This window comes from Mustela erminea, chromosome 2, assembly GCF_009829155.1.
Source record: "Mustela erminea isolate mMusErm1 chromosome 2, mMusErm1.Pri, whole genome shotgun sequence".
Lineage (NCBI taxonomy): Eukaryota > Metazoa > Chordata > Mammalia > Carnivora > Mustelidae > Mustela > Mustela erminea.
Window position 1 is genome coordinate 111,328,474 of NC_045615.1, and position 14,101 is coordinate 111,342,574.

Genomic DNA, 14,101 nt, shown 5'->3' on the forward strand with positions numbered 1-14,101 from the left:
GGTGAACATACATTGTGAACAGCGCTCATGACTGCTGCACATAGCATAATTGTAGCCTTTTGTTTGTTTGTTTTTAAGCAGCCAGCTCTGAAGATCAACATTTCAATCCTGGACTTTCCATAGCTTTCTAATTGGTCTCTCTGTTGTCCTTTCTTTTTTTAAATCACTACCATATTAATCCTCTTAAGGCATTGTTCTGAGTATTTCATTTCTCTGCTCAGAACCCTTCAATGACACCTCATTGTCCACCAAGTTAAGTAAACTCCTTTTAGCATGATGTAGTGGAAAGAATGCTACTAATTTATGTGTGGCCTTGGACAGTGTTGCCTAAATTCTCTGAATCACAGTGTTCTCATCATTTAATTTGGAGATAAAAATACCCACCATCAATGGCTGCTATGAATCTTAAGTAAAATAATGTGTCTAAAGTGCATAGTGTATTAGACATTTAATAAATAAGAGCATAGTCCCTGTCATGAGCTCCTAGAGCACACCATGTATATCTGTATCATGATATTTATCCAAAACATATTGAGATGACCTATTGCATGTCTGTTTCTCCTAGACTTGAATTCCTTAAGGAATCTGAATTTACAATTAGTGAGCTAGCATAAGGCTCTACATGTAGAAGATTCTTATTAAATGTTCTAGCTGCACATAATTTGTTAGTGATTTTGAGCTCTCCCTAGCAAGGTTGCCTTATGTGTGTAGCCAGTGTTATGACCAAGCTATATCACTTGCTGTTCCCTAAACTAACAGCATGTTTCTCATCTCTGGACATTTGCTCATGTTTCTGATATATGCTTTTTCCTTCCTGTACCTTAGCTTTGCAAAAGTTTGCTCATCACTTAACACCCAATTAAAATGTCACCTCTACAACTATTATTTTTCTAATTCCTGAACCTGAAAGCAACAGTCCCATTTTTTGAATATTCACAGTATTCAGAGAAGATTTCACACCAAAGTCTGCGATCTGGGATTCCTCTGGGAAAGTAATGACCAAGGGATTTATACTAGAAAGGCAGTGTGGAGAGAAGGAGATAGGCAGCACATTCCAGATTGATCAGGGTGGGCCTCTGCATCTGCAGATGTAGAGTGGTGCAGTGCAGGGAGGATGGAGAAAGAATACAGAGACAGGGCTAGAGAGAGGTTTCTGGCCTTGCAGACCATGGTTACAAAGTTTGAATTTTATCCTCAGAAAATGGAGATGAGCAGGGAAGTGACATGATTGCTTTTGTGACCTAGAAAAACCAGTTTTTTGAGAATGAGAGTATTATATTTAATAATTGATATTTAATAGAGATATTTGATATTTAATAATTATCTCCAATTTTCTGTGTTAAGGTCAGTTAGCATTGTCTGTTTTCTGATCATGACTTGGTCCTCCCAATGCCTTTCCTTTCCTTTTTTTTTTTTTTTTAAATTTTACAGATTTTATTTATTTATTTGACAGACATAGATCACAAGTAGGCAGAGAGGCGGGCAGAGAAAGAGAAAGGGAAGCAGGCTCCCTGCTGAGCAGAGATCCCGATGTAGGGCTCTCTCCCAGGACCCTGGGATCATGACCTGAGCTGAAGGCAGAGGCTTTAACCCACTATCAATTAGGAATTGCATTTGGCTATTTATAACAAGGACCCATCTCTCAACAGTGGCTTCAGTAAGATAGAGGCTTATTTCTCTCTCATGTAAAAGAAGTTTTCAGGTAGCTTGTACAGTTTTTTCCTACTTATTTCCTCTGCCATCCTTGACCCTATGGCTTCCATTCCCAAGATTACATGGTATACAATGGCTGTTGGAGCTCCTGCCATCACATCCCCATTTCAGGCAGTAGGAAGAAAGAAGTGGGAAAGACTGCATTATTTCTCAGAGTTCTGTGTAATGTGGCTGCTTATAATCATTGGCAGACATTTAATCACAGGGCTACCAAGGCATGGGCAATGTAGACTTTTATTCTGAGAAGCTGTGTGCCTGGCTAAAAAAAATTGTGTGTGGGGTTTCTGTTTTGTTTTGTTCTTTTAAAGAAGAGACTTGTGAGAGTAGGTAAATAGCAGCTTCTGCTATGGTATGTGACTCCAACCTTTATTATAATACATCTGTTTTTTCTTTTTTTCTTTTTGGAAGGCTTTGTGCTTCCATTAGTACATACTTGCCAAAGTTCCATCCTACCAAGTCCTTCTAACATCTATCTGTCTTCTGGTATTTAAATGTCCATTTTGTTTATGTATTATTTACATTCTGTGCCTCCATACACATCTACTTATCCTGAATCTGACAATTCTTGGTCAAATTTCCTCCTTAACCATCAGTTCTCCATCTCAACAAGAGACAAACCAGGAGGTACTGCACCGACTGAGGGCAGAAGCCCCAGATGTGTTTGAAGAGACACACCTCAGTCAATAACCATCTAGATGAGGAATATATTATTTTCTTTGCCCAAATTTACTTGTTCCTAAAGTGCCCCTATTTGAATTGTTTGTTGTCAACTTTGCATCCCCATGGCTCCTCTCTAAGATTTTCTCCACATTACAGAAGAGAAATCGGGAAGTATAGTTATCCCTGTCCCCATCTCCATATTGTTCCAGTCTTGAATTTGCTAATAAGAAGAATTTACATAAGATTTGCAAGGGAGAAGAGTGGGAGAAGCCAGTGTTCTCTGGAGGCCATTGCAAACTCAAAGTTGCTTCCTTTGGAGTTTTGTGCCCTAAACTCTTTGATGTTTCAAGCTGAGCACAAGATGCTGACCAAGCTGGCTTTGATTTCACAGGCACCTCCCCTTATCTGTGTTCCCTTAGCTCTTCCAATGACAGTAGAAGATCCTAATTCCTATATTAACTGCTTCATAATGGAATAATAGGGTAGCTTCTCTTTTCCCAAATGAAGCCTGACTGATATACCCCTTTTCATCTGAGTTACTTGGTTGCCAAAATTTTGGAGGCTCTTTTCCTCTACTGCTATCTATATGGCCAAGCAGGTATGTTATTTTACACTGTAGACATTCTTTGAGATTACATATATGAATATTAAAATATATAGTACAATCACATCTATAATTTTTTAAAAAGACTTTATTTATTTGAGAGATAGAGAGAGAGCACAAGTAGGCAGAGCAGCAGGCAGAAGGAGAGGGAGAAGCAGGCTCTCTGCTGAGCAGGAAGTCTGATGCGGGGTTTGATCCCAGGACCCTGGGATCGTGATGTGAGCTGAAGGCAGACACTTAATGACTGAGCCATGCAGGCCCCCCATTATGTATTACATTTAATTTATGTTTTATAGTGTATTGTAAATGTATTTCTCTTCATCTCTTTGAAGGATTGATTTCCCAGAGTACCAGTGACTACCTTATACCTCTCACTTTAATTATGTTATGACAAGAAAGTGTTTCACTGTGCTCGGTGAAAATGTCTTAGGAGCCAGTGCGGGTCGGGTGGGAGTAGGGATGGTGACAGAATCAGAAAGTGAAGTGGAAGAGCTCCCAGCTTGTGGGACTCCGATCTGAGTTCCCAACCGTACACTCTTACTTCATCTGTAGAGCTCCACTTGCATTAGTTGACATATGAGTGATCCACTCAGGATTTCATTTGACAGGAAGTGTTTCACAGCTTAAAAAGAAGATTGAAAGCTGTTCCTTTAAAACCCTAAATTTAAGATGTGCCTGAGAAGTCTCAACTCTTCAACTTATTAGCCATGTGATCTTAGGCATGTCATGAAAACTGAATACATCTTCTTTGGGAGCATAATACAATGGCAAAGCATTACTGAGAAGATGGAAAGAAATAATGTCCATAAATTTGAAGGGCGGTACCAGTCAGGGTTATACTCTGAAGTACTTAGAGCCAAGTGAGTGACAGAAATGAATGAAATAGGCCACCATGAATGGGAAAGGGCATGTCCCAATGAAAAGGGGCATACTTAGATTACTATACTTGTTAACATTTGGGGGATATGGTCAGATCTTTTGCATTTTCAAGAAAACCTGGAAATAAGAATTTTTGAAGAGGAATCTCAGGATTTTGAAAAAATTGATAATAATTTCACTTTTGAAAGCTAATCAAAACATATGTTCATGTGTGAGCCTCCTTGTCTCCTTGTATGACCTTTAATTACACAGTTACCAATTATTATTATTATTATTGTTATTATTTCAAAGATTTCATGTATTTATTTGCAAGAGATAGCAAGAGAGGGAATATAAGCAGGGAGAGTGGGGAGGGAAAAGCAAGGTTCCCAATGAGCAAGGAGTCCTGGGACTTAATCCCAGGACTCTGGGATCATGACCTGAACAGAAGGCAGTTGTATAACCAACTGAGCCACCCAGACACCCCCAATTATTATTTTTAATGGGCTTTGGAGCTATTGTTTTTTAGCTTTTCCTGTGAGCTTGTCTATCTCCTTACTTTCTGTAACATACCTTCCCCCTTGACTCAGATCTGACTGATGATAGTTTTCCATCAAAGGGGTTGATACTGGAGCTAGGTAGGCCTAATTAGGTTCTTTCTAGGGTCAGTATTTGGATGCTAGGAAAATTAGTCTATCCTTCCTTACTTGTTTTGCTCAACTTCTCTTTATAGGCATAGAGATGCCAATGACCATGTTCCTTGGTCACTCGGTAAAAATCCAGTTGTGGGAGAGAATGAGGTAAAAAAGATAAGTAGAGAGAAAAGAGACTAAGAGAGTCCTGGCAGCACTGAGTTAGTGAGTCCTTCAGTTTTTTAAATTAAATTCATCATTTGAATATTTACAATCTATAAAAATAAGATTTTTCTTCTTTTTAAGTTTTTTATTAAAAAATTTTTTTATATTAACATATAATGTATTATTTGCCCCAGGGGTACAGGTCTGTGAATCATCAGGCTTACACATTTCATAGCACTCACTGTAGCACATACCCTCCCCAATGTCCATGACCCAGGCACCCTATCCCTACCCCCGCTTCTGCCCAGCAACCCTCAGTTTGTTTCATGAGATTAAGAGTCTCTTATGGTTTGTATCCCTCCCAATCCCATCTTGTTTCATTTTTTCCCTCCCCACCCCCATGACCCCTGGCCCTCCCTCTCAAATTCCTCATATCAGAGAGATCATTTGATAATTGTATTTTTCTGATTGACTTATTTTGCTTAGCATAATACCCCCTAGTTCCAACCACTTCTCTCCCAGTCTTCTCCCATTCTGTCAGTTGTCTTTTCGTTTTGTGGACTGTTTCCTTTGCTGTGCAAAAGTTTTGAACTTGGTGAAGTCCCAATAGTTCATTTCTGCCCTTGTTTCTCTTGCCTCTGGTGATGTTTCTAGGAAGAAGTTGCTGTGGCTGAGGTTGAAGAGGTTGCTGCCTGTGTACTCTTCAAGAATTTTGATGGATTCCTGTCTCACCTTGACATCTTGCATCATTCTATATTTGTGTGTGCTGTAAGAAAATGGTCCAGTTTAATTCTTTTGCATGTGGCTGTCCAATATTTCCAGCACCATTTTTGAAGAGACTGTCTTTTATCCATTGGACATTCATTCCTGCTTTGTCAAAGATTAGCTGACCACAGAGTTGAGAGTCCACTTCTGGGCTCTCTATTCTGTTCCATTGATCTATGTGTCTGTTTTTGTGCCAGTACCATACTGTCTCAATGATGACAGCTTTGTAATAGAGCTTGAAGTCTGGAATTGTGATACCACCTACTTTGGTTTTCTTTTTCAACATTCTTCTGGCTATTGAGGGTCTTTTCTGGTTCCATATAAATTTTAGGATTATTTGTTCCATTTCTTTGAAAAAAAGTTGATGGTATTGTGAAGGGGAATGCATTAAATGTGTACATTGCTTTAGGTGGCATGGACATTTTCGCAATATTTGTTCTTCCAGTCCATGAGCATGGAACATTTTTCCATTTCTTTGTGTCTTCCTCAATTTCTTTCATGAGTACTTTCTAGTTTTCTAAGTACAGATTCTTTGCCTCTTTGATTAGGTTTATTCCTAGGTATCTTACAGTTTTGGGTGCAATTGTAAATGGGATTGACTCTTAATTTCTCTTTCTTCTGTTTTGCTGTTGGTGTATAGAAATGCAACTGACTTCTGTGCATTGATTCTCTATCCTGACACTTTACTGAATTCCTGGAATTCTATTCTGGAGAATGTTCCATGTGCACTAGAGAAGAATGTGTATTCTGTTGCTTTGGGATGGAATGTTCTGAATATATCTGTGATGTCCATTTGGTCCAGTGTGTCATTTAAAGCCTTTGTTTCCTTGTTGATCTTTTGCCTAGATGATCTGTCCACATCAGTGGCGGGGGGGGGGGGGTTAAAGTCCCCTACTATTATTGTATTATTGTCAATGTGCTTCTTTGACTTTGTTATTAATTGGTTTATATAATTGGCTGCTCAAAATTGTTAGATCTTCCTGTTGGACACACCCTTTAAGTATGATATAGCATCCTTCCTCATCTCTTATTATAGTCTTCGGCTTAAAATCTAATTTATCTGATATAAGGATTGCCACCCCAACTTTCTTTTGATGTTCATTAGCATGGTAAATTGTTTTCCACCCCCTCACTTTAAATCTGGAGGTGTCTTTGAGTCTAAAATGAGTTTCTTCTAGACAGCAGATCAATGGGTCTTGTTTTTCTATCCATTCTGACACCCCATGTCTTTTTATTGGGGCATTTAGCCCATTTACATTCAGGGTAGCTATTGAAAGGTATGAATTTAGTGCCACTGTATTGCTTGTAAGGTGACGGTTACTGTATATTGTCTCTATTCCTTCTTTTCTGTTACTTTTAAGATCTCTCTTTGCTTAGAAGACCCCTTTCAATATTTCCTATAGGGCTGGTTTGGTGTTTACAAATGCTTTTAGTTTTTGTTTGTCCTGGAAGCTTTTTATCTCTCCTTCTATTTTCAGTGATAACCTAGCTGCATATAGTATTCTTGGCTGCATATTTTTCTCATTTAGTGCTCTGAATATATCATGCCAGTCCTTTCTGTCCTGCCAGGTCTCTGTAGACCTAATATTTCTAATGTATGTTATGGACCACTAGTCCTGAGTTGCTCTCAGGATTTTCTCTTTGTCACTGAGATTTACAAGTTTTACTATTAGATGATGGGGTCTGGACCTATTTTTATTGATTTTGAAGGGGGTTCTCTGTGCCTATAGGAGTTTGATGCTTGTTCCCTTTGCCATATTAGGGATATTCTTTGCTATAATTTGCTCCAATATACCTTCTGCCTCTCTCTCCCTCTCTTCTTCTTCTTCTTCTTCTTCTTCTTCTTCTTCTGGGACTCCAATTATTCTAATATTGTTTCATCTTACAGTGTTACTTATCTCTCGAATTCTGCCCTCATGGCCTAGTAGTTGTTTGTCCCTCTTTTTGCTCAACTTCTTTATTCTCCATCATTTGGTGTTTTATATCACTAACTCTGTTTTCTGATTCATTTATCCTAGCAGTAAGTGCCTCCATTTTTGATTGCACCTCATTAGTTGCTTTTTTTATTTCAACTTGGTTAGATTTTAGTTCTTTTATTTCTCCAGAAAGGGATTTTATTTCTCCAGAAAGGGATTCTCTAATATCTTCCATGCTTTTTTGGAGCCCAGCCCTATCAACTTGATAATCATCATTCTGAACTCTAGTTCTGACATATTACTAATGTCCACATTGATTAGGTCCCTAACTGTTGGTACTGCCTATTGCTCTTCTTTGGTGGTGTGTTTTTCCACCATGTCATTTTATCCAGATAAGAATAGGTGAATGAGAGACCAAAATACTAAAGGGGTGGCCAGGACCCCCAAAAAATACATACTAACCAAATCAGAAGAGACCCAAACTTGGAGGGAGAAGAAACGGGGAAGAAAAGGAAAAATAAATAAATAAAAATAATATTATGTATTATATAATATGTAATATGATATAATAATATGTTACATAATTATATATCACATAATATATAAATATTATAATACATAATAATATAATATATAAATATTATAATACATAATATAATACATATTTTTTCCCTTTTTCTCCATTTCTGCCCCACCAGTTTAAAATATAAAATCAAAAATATATGTATATATATATATTTATACATATATATACACATACACATATATGTGTGTGTGTGTGTGTATCTATCTAATTTGTAAATGACTAGGAACTAGAACAGAAGCACACACTTGATTTTGGATGTATTTTGGTCTGTTAGAAGAAACTAAACCTGCCAAAATTTTAAAGATAAAAAAACTTTTATATATACAAAAATAAGGGTAAACATGATAAAGGGATGAAATATGACTATAAAGATGAAAATTTAAAAAGATTCTAAAAAAAGGAATTGATAAGAAGTGGGTTGAAAAAGAAAAGAAAAAAAAAAAAAAGGAGGAAAGAATGTGAGCAGGCTGGAGACTAGAACAAAGCCAGGTACTAGATTAAGATATATTTTGATCTATTAGAGGAAATTGTATCCTAAAGTTTTAAAGAAAGAAAAAACATATATGTATACTAGAAATAAGGCTAAGTACAGTGAAGGGATAAAATATGACTATCACAATGAAAATTTAAAAAGATTTTTAAAAAGGTATTGATAAGATAAAATAGTTAAAAAACCTTAAAATAGGAAGGTGGAAAAATTAAAAAAATAGAATAAGAAAAAAATAAAATTAAAAAATTAACTTTGAAAACTGAAGAATCATGGGGAAAAAAGCTATGAATTCTGTGTTTCTTTCCCCTAGCTCTAGAGTTCTGCAGTTCTTACTGATCAGTGAACTTTGTCTTGGCTGCATGTTCTTATTGATATTCTGGGGGAGGGGCTTGTTGCAGTGTTTCTCAAATGTCTTTGCCTGAGGAAGAATTGCACCACTCTTGCCCGGGGCCAGGCTAAGTAATCTGCTCAGTTTTGGTCTCAGGAGCTTTTATTTTCTGGATGCTTTCCGTACAGCTTTGGGGGACAGGAATGAAAAGGGTGGCCTCCCAATCTCCAGCTCCATAGGAGACAAGAGCTCAGGGCTCCACCCCTCAGTGTGGCCTCAGAAAAAAGTAGTCAATCCCTCCCACCTCCCTGGTCTCCAGCTGCACTCTGAGCTCACCTGGCCTGTGATTGAATGTTTCTATCTCTGGCGCATGGCCCCGTTTGGGGTCTCCAAACTCAGCTTATTTTTGTAGCACACTCCTGCACCAGTCCTCCCAGAGGAGAAAGGTGAGTCTCCCTGGATCTGCTGCTTGTTTGGTCCCTGCCTGAAGTGCAGTGGCCTGACTGCTGGATCACAGTTTAAGGTAATCCCAAGCTGAGAGCCTACTCATTGGCTCTGTCTCTGCAGCTGGCTTCCCCACACTCAGACACCCCTGGTCTTTTTGTGACCCTATAGTTCCTGAGACCACATTGTCCCTGCAAGTGTTCCATCCCCGCTTAGCCTCTGGAGCAATGTCCCTCAGTGGAACAGACTTCTAAAAGTTCTGATTTTGTGCTCTGCTGTTCTCTTACTTGCCAGGAGCCAGCCCCTTCCCCCATGGTATCTTCCTGAATTTTGCCTCAGATTTATTTCTCACATCCTAGCTTCCAGAAAGTGGTCGATTTTCTATTCCTAGAATTGCTGCTCTTCTTCTCTTCTCTCTCCTGTTGAGTTTGTAGCTGTTTGGAATGGTTTGATAATTACCTAGCTGAATTCCTAAGACCTGATCGTATTTAGGTCTTTTCCTCCTCTGCCATCTTGTTCCTCCTTCATTTTTATAGATTTTTCCTTAACCCTGTGAATTACTAAAAAATATTCCTTTAGCCATAGAAGTCAGTAAATTTTCTTTTGATTTGCTTATGATAACTTGAAGTGAGTTTGTTTCAATAACATCTACTGAAAAGGACTACTACTACTACTAGTAATAGTATTAATAGAGATAAAATTCATTAGCTGTCAATTAATTTAGAAATAAGACAAAAGTAAATTTTTGGATTTTGAAGAACTGTCCTTGAACTAAAATTATTTTTGAATAGTTTAAGTATTACCATAAGAGACTTGGTATTTGGAATAGTGCGATAGATAGGCACAAAATGACTTTTTATCCTTATAGGTTGTGGTGTATAATGACCCTTCATAGAACCTGTGCTGTCCATCATTTGTTCATAGAATTTTCTTAGAGTAGTTTCCTGGTATGATTACGTGAATAGTTCAATAGATTTTGATTCTCCCAGAGCAGAAACAAAGAGCACAGATCTAGAAGAAAAGATTCAGTAGTCATTGACTTTATCTTTCTGGGATAAGTACCAAATTGATGGGAAAATGAAAAATAATGCCTGAAAGCACTTTCTTAGATGTTATGTGTGTTGTGTGTAACTAAATAGGTATGTTTGTCTTTGCTAAATGTAACTTAATAGCACTTAAAACTAGTCTATGGAGGGAGCAATAGAAGATGTAGAATGATATATAAGATTTGTATGTGGATAATACAAAGGCAACATATAATAAAAAATTTAAATGCTTTTCATTTTACTGTACTAGGAATTTGTCTAGGCCTGGGAGGTTGAAGAGCTGATACTGGTGGCAGGAAAAATTATATATTACTTTTATTACACCCCATAAGGATGGAGTGATTTCTGAATATGTGCAGTTAGTTTTACTTTATTTTTTTATTTTTATTTTTTTAGATTTTATTTATTTGACAGAGAGAGATCACAAGTAGGCAGAGAGGCAGGCAGAGAGAGAAAGGGGGAGCAGGCTCTCCGCAGAGCAGAGAGCGCGATGCAGGACCCTGGGATCATGACCTGAGCCGAAGGCAGAGTCTTTAACCCACTGAGCCACCCAGGTACCCCAAGGTTTACTTTAAATGCTGTCAGAGTGATCAGAGATTTTTACAGAGAAAATATCTTCCTCAGAGATAGGAAGCATCACACTGGAAGCATAGTTACAAATGTTCCTCAGAGTTGGCAGAAAGCTTGGCAATGTGCTCCTTAATTATCCTTTAATTTACCTCAATGTCCTTCTTCATTCAAGCCCATGGTTTTCTGAAATCTCATGTGTTTACTGGAGAGGAAACATTAGAAATCAAAACAGAGTTGAAACAGTAAATTCTGTGGGTGCTTGGGTTAAAAAAAAACCCTCTCAAGATACAGTTCCCTAATTGGGATTGTTTTTGTGAATTTAGTTACATTAATCCATGTCTCAGTTAATTATGCAATAACATTTACATGCCTAGAGGCAAATTTACAGTTTTTGCTCAGATTTTTTTCTGAAAATGTGTTGTTATGTTCTGAAATCAGTGCAAAGATATTAGCTGTAAATTGAGTTTGGTGTGGGGTAGCAGTGGCTGAAATTCCTGATCTGGCTCTTGGACATGTTAGAATATGAGGAAGTGTTCCTAACCATTCAACCCTTCCATGGTACTAGGCCAAATTTTCAACTGAAGTTTTAAATTTTATATGCTGACTTTACCTCTGAAAAAGTTCCTTTAGTGTTGCCTGTAGGATAAAAATGTAAACATTTTAGTATATCATTAAATATTCTAGTCTCACCTTCAAAGAGTGTGCCTCATACTGGGCCAGACTGACCCTCCTCATGCTGTTATAGAAAGAGTTTGATAAATCCTTGTTAGAAGTGTGAAGTCTGAGCTGTGGATGCAAAGTGAGATAGTCACTTCACTGAGCTATAGTGTGACCAGATGCAGAGTTAAGTTGAGGTATTTTTCAGTTTCAAGTCTTTCTTTCAGAGTCTTGAGATTATGGAAGACTACTGGTCACATAGGGTTAGATATAAACTATGCCTAAATATTCCCAAAAGGTTGCTGGTCATGCTATTAATTTTGTCTACAATTAATTAAAATTCCACAAGTTTCTATGGTAATGTATTTTTACTTGTCATAACTTTGAGAATCAGAGGATTATTGAATCGGGGAGGAGAAAATTTTTTTAACTTATTCAGTCTTCAGCTCAAGACAAAAAAGTCTCTTCTGCCATGTCTTTAATACATTCACTCAGCAGGGAAACACTTATTAAGTGCCTGTTCTGAGCCAGTGAGTGTGCCAGGTTTTGTGAAAGACTCAGAGTTCAGTAAAATATGCTCTGTCCTCAGGGGATTATAGTCTCACAGCAATTATGCTACATGTTTATACATACCCTAGCTGATGGGCAGGGATTAATAGAAGTGTAGATAGAATTCTAGAAGAGTTTCAGGGTAGAAGAGACTAATTTTAACTGATGGGATAAAAAGTATTGGAGAGAGTGGCTTTTTAGCAGAGGTATAAAGAAGGGCGAAGGTTTGAACTCACAGGGATGGGAAAGAAAGAAATTCCAGGGAGAAGGATGTTGTGACACAATGAAGGAGTCCTATAAAGGGGACACAGAGAAGTTATTCGTGGCTGTATCATAGGACATGCTTAGCAGGATAACTGGTTGGAAGCATAGTTAGAGAGATACATTAGGAGAAACAGATTTCTGTAGGTCACTGAGGGTTTTTTCTTCTTCTTTTTTAAAAAGATATATTTATTTTAAAGAGAGAGAGGGAGAGCATGTGAGTGCAGGGGAAGGGGTAGAGGGAGATGGAAAGAGAATCCCAAGCAGACTCCCCACTGAACAGGGAGCCAGATATAGGGTTCAGTCTCACCACCTTGAGATCATGACTGTGTTGAAACCAAGAGTTGGATGCACAACCAACTGAGCCACCCAGGCATCACTGAGTCTTTAGAAAGGCAGCCAAAATATGTTGTATGCTATGCTGCAGGACCTGTGGAAGCACTGGCCATTTTGAAGTAAGTGTGTGAAGGGTGGAAGATGACTGTCAGGACTGAATGTCAGGTGCACTGGGGAACAAAGAGACTAGAGTCAATGAAATGAGTTGGCGGATGGTACATGGTTCAGGTAAGAGGTAATTAGAGCTCTAACTAGAGAAGTAGCTAGAATAACCATGAGAAGGGGATAGGGGTGTATCCTGTGGGATTTCAGGACTAATTGTTTAAACCAAGAGAAAAAAAGAGAAGTTACCTTAGCAGTTTTTATCCAAGTACCTAGGGAATTGGCCATGCTAAGGAGAAAGAACAGATCTGGTGAGGAGCTAATAGTGGGAGTTAGGATGAATATGCTTTGGAAGCCAGCAGTTTATCAAGCTGGAGATGTCCAGAAAACAATGGGAAATGTGGGAGTGTAACTAGGAAGAAGCATCAGTGGTATAAGCAGAGGCTTGGAAACAAAAATGGTACTTGATGCTGTAAAAGCACAGGTCACCCAAGGAAAGAGTATAGAGAGGAGGAAGAAAGGGACAAAACCAGAGATTTATTTGGGGAGGTTCACACATTAACGGAGTGGGAGTTCAAAGAGTGAGTATGAACTAGAGAAGAAACTCTTACAGAGGAAGATGATCAGAAAGATATAAGGTAATGGACAAGAAAGAAGGTGAGAGCTTTTTAGCCCAGGAATATGCTCAGTATGAAATGTGCCGAGAAGATGAAAAAGAGTTAGAGTTGAGGGAAAGCCAGTACCTCTTGGGTGAAGTAGCTAGATGATCATTTAAGTGAACCCTTTTTGTAGAGCATTTTTGCCATAATTTAACTGATAACGACTTAAGGAAAGAGTTGAGACATGTGTTTAAGATGGGGCAATGTGTTCCTGCTGTGTAAATATCTTTTTGTCCCAAGTATACAATAGTAGATTTTAACAAGTAAAAAAGGAAGTAAAAGACTTAGTGGAAGGTTCTAAACTCAAGTGTTGGTGACAGCTGCAGCACAGACCTTCTGGGTTTTCCATTTTGAAGCAGAGAGCTTGGTTTCTGCATACATGCTCCTGATGAGGTGGGGGAACACAGCCATGTTATTGATTAAAGCTGCACAGTTTCTACCACTTGTGAAAAGAGCTTCTAAAAAAAAAAAAATGTCTCATGATGTGTAATTGGTGACTGGTCCTAAAAATTTGTGAGCTGTGGAGTGAGGAAAAGTTTAGGAGTGGAGGTGGGAACAGGGATTCAGAAGGGACAAAAACACAGCCTCATAAGTAGGAACTGTGTTCCAGCGCTCCCTGGCTTTGTACCTGGGTCTGTGACAGTCCCACTGTGAGGGTGCAGGCCTGGATTTAGACTTGGGATGATGGGTGGAGATAATTAGAAAACTTCTACACAAGATGGGTATGAGTGCGAAATACTAAAATCACACACAGAGATAA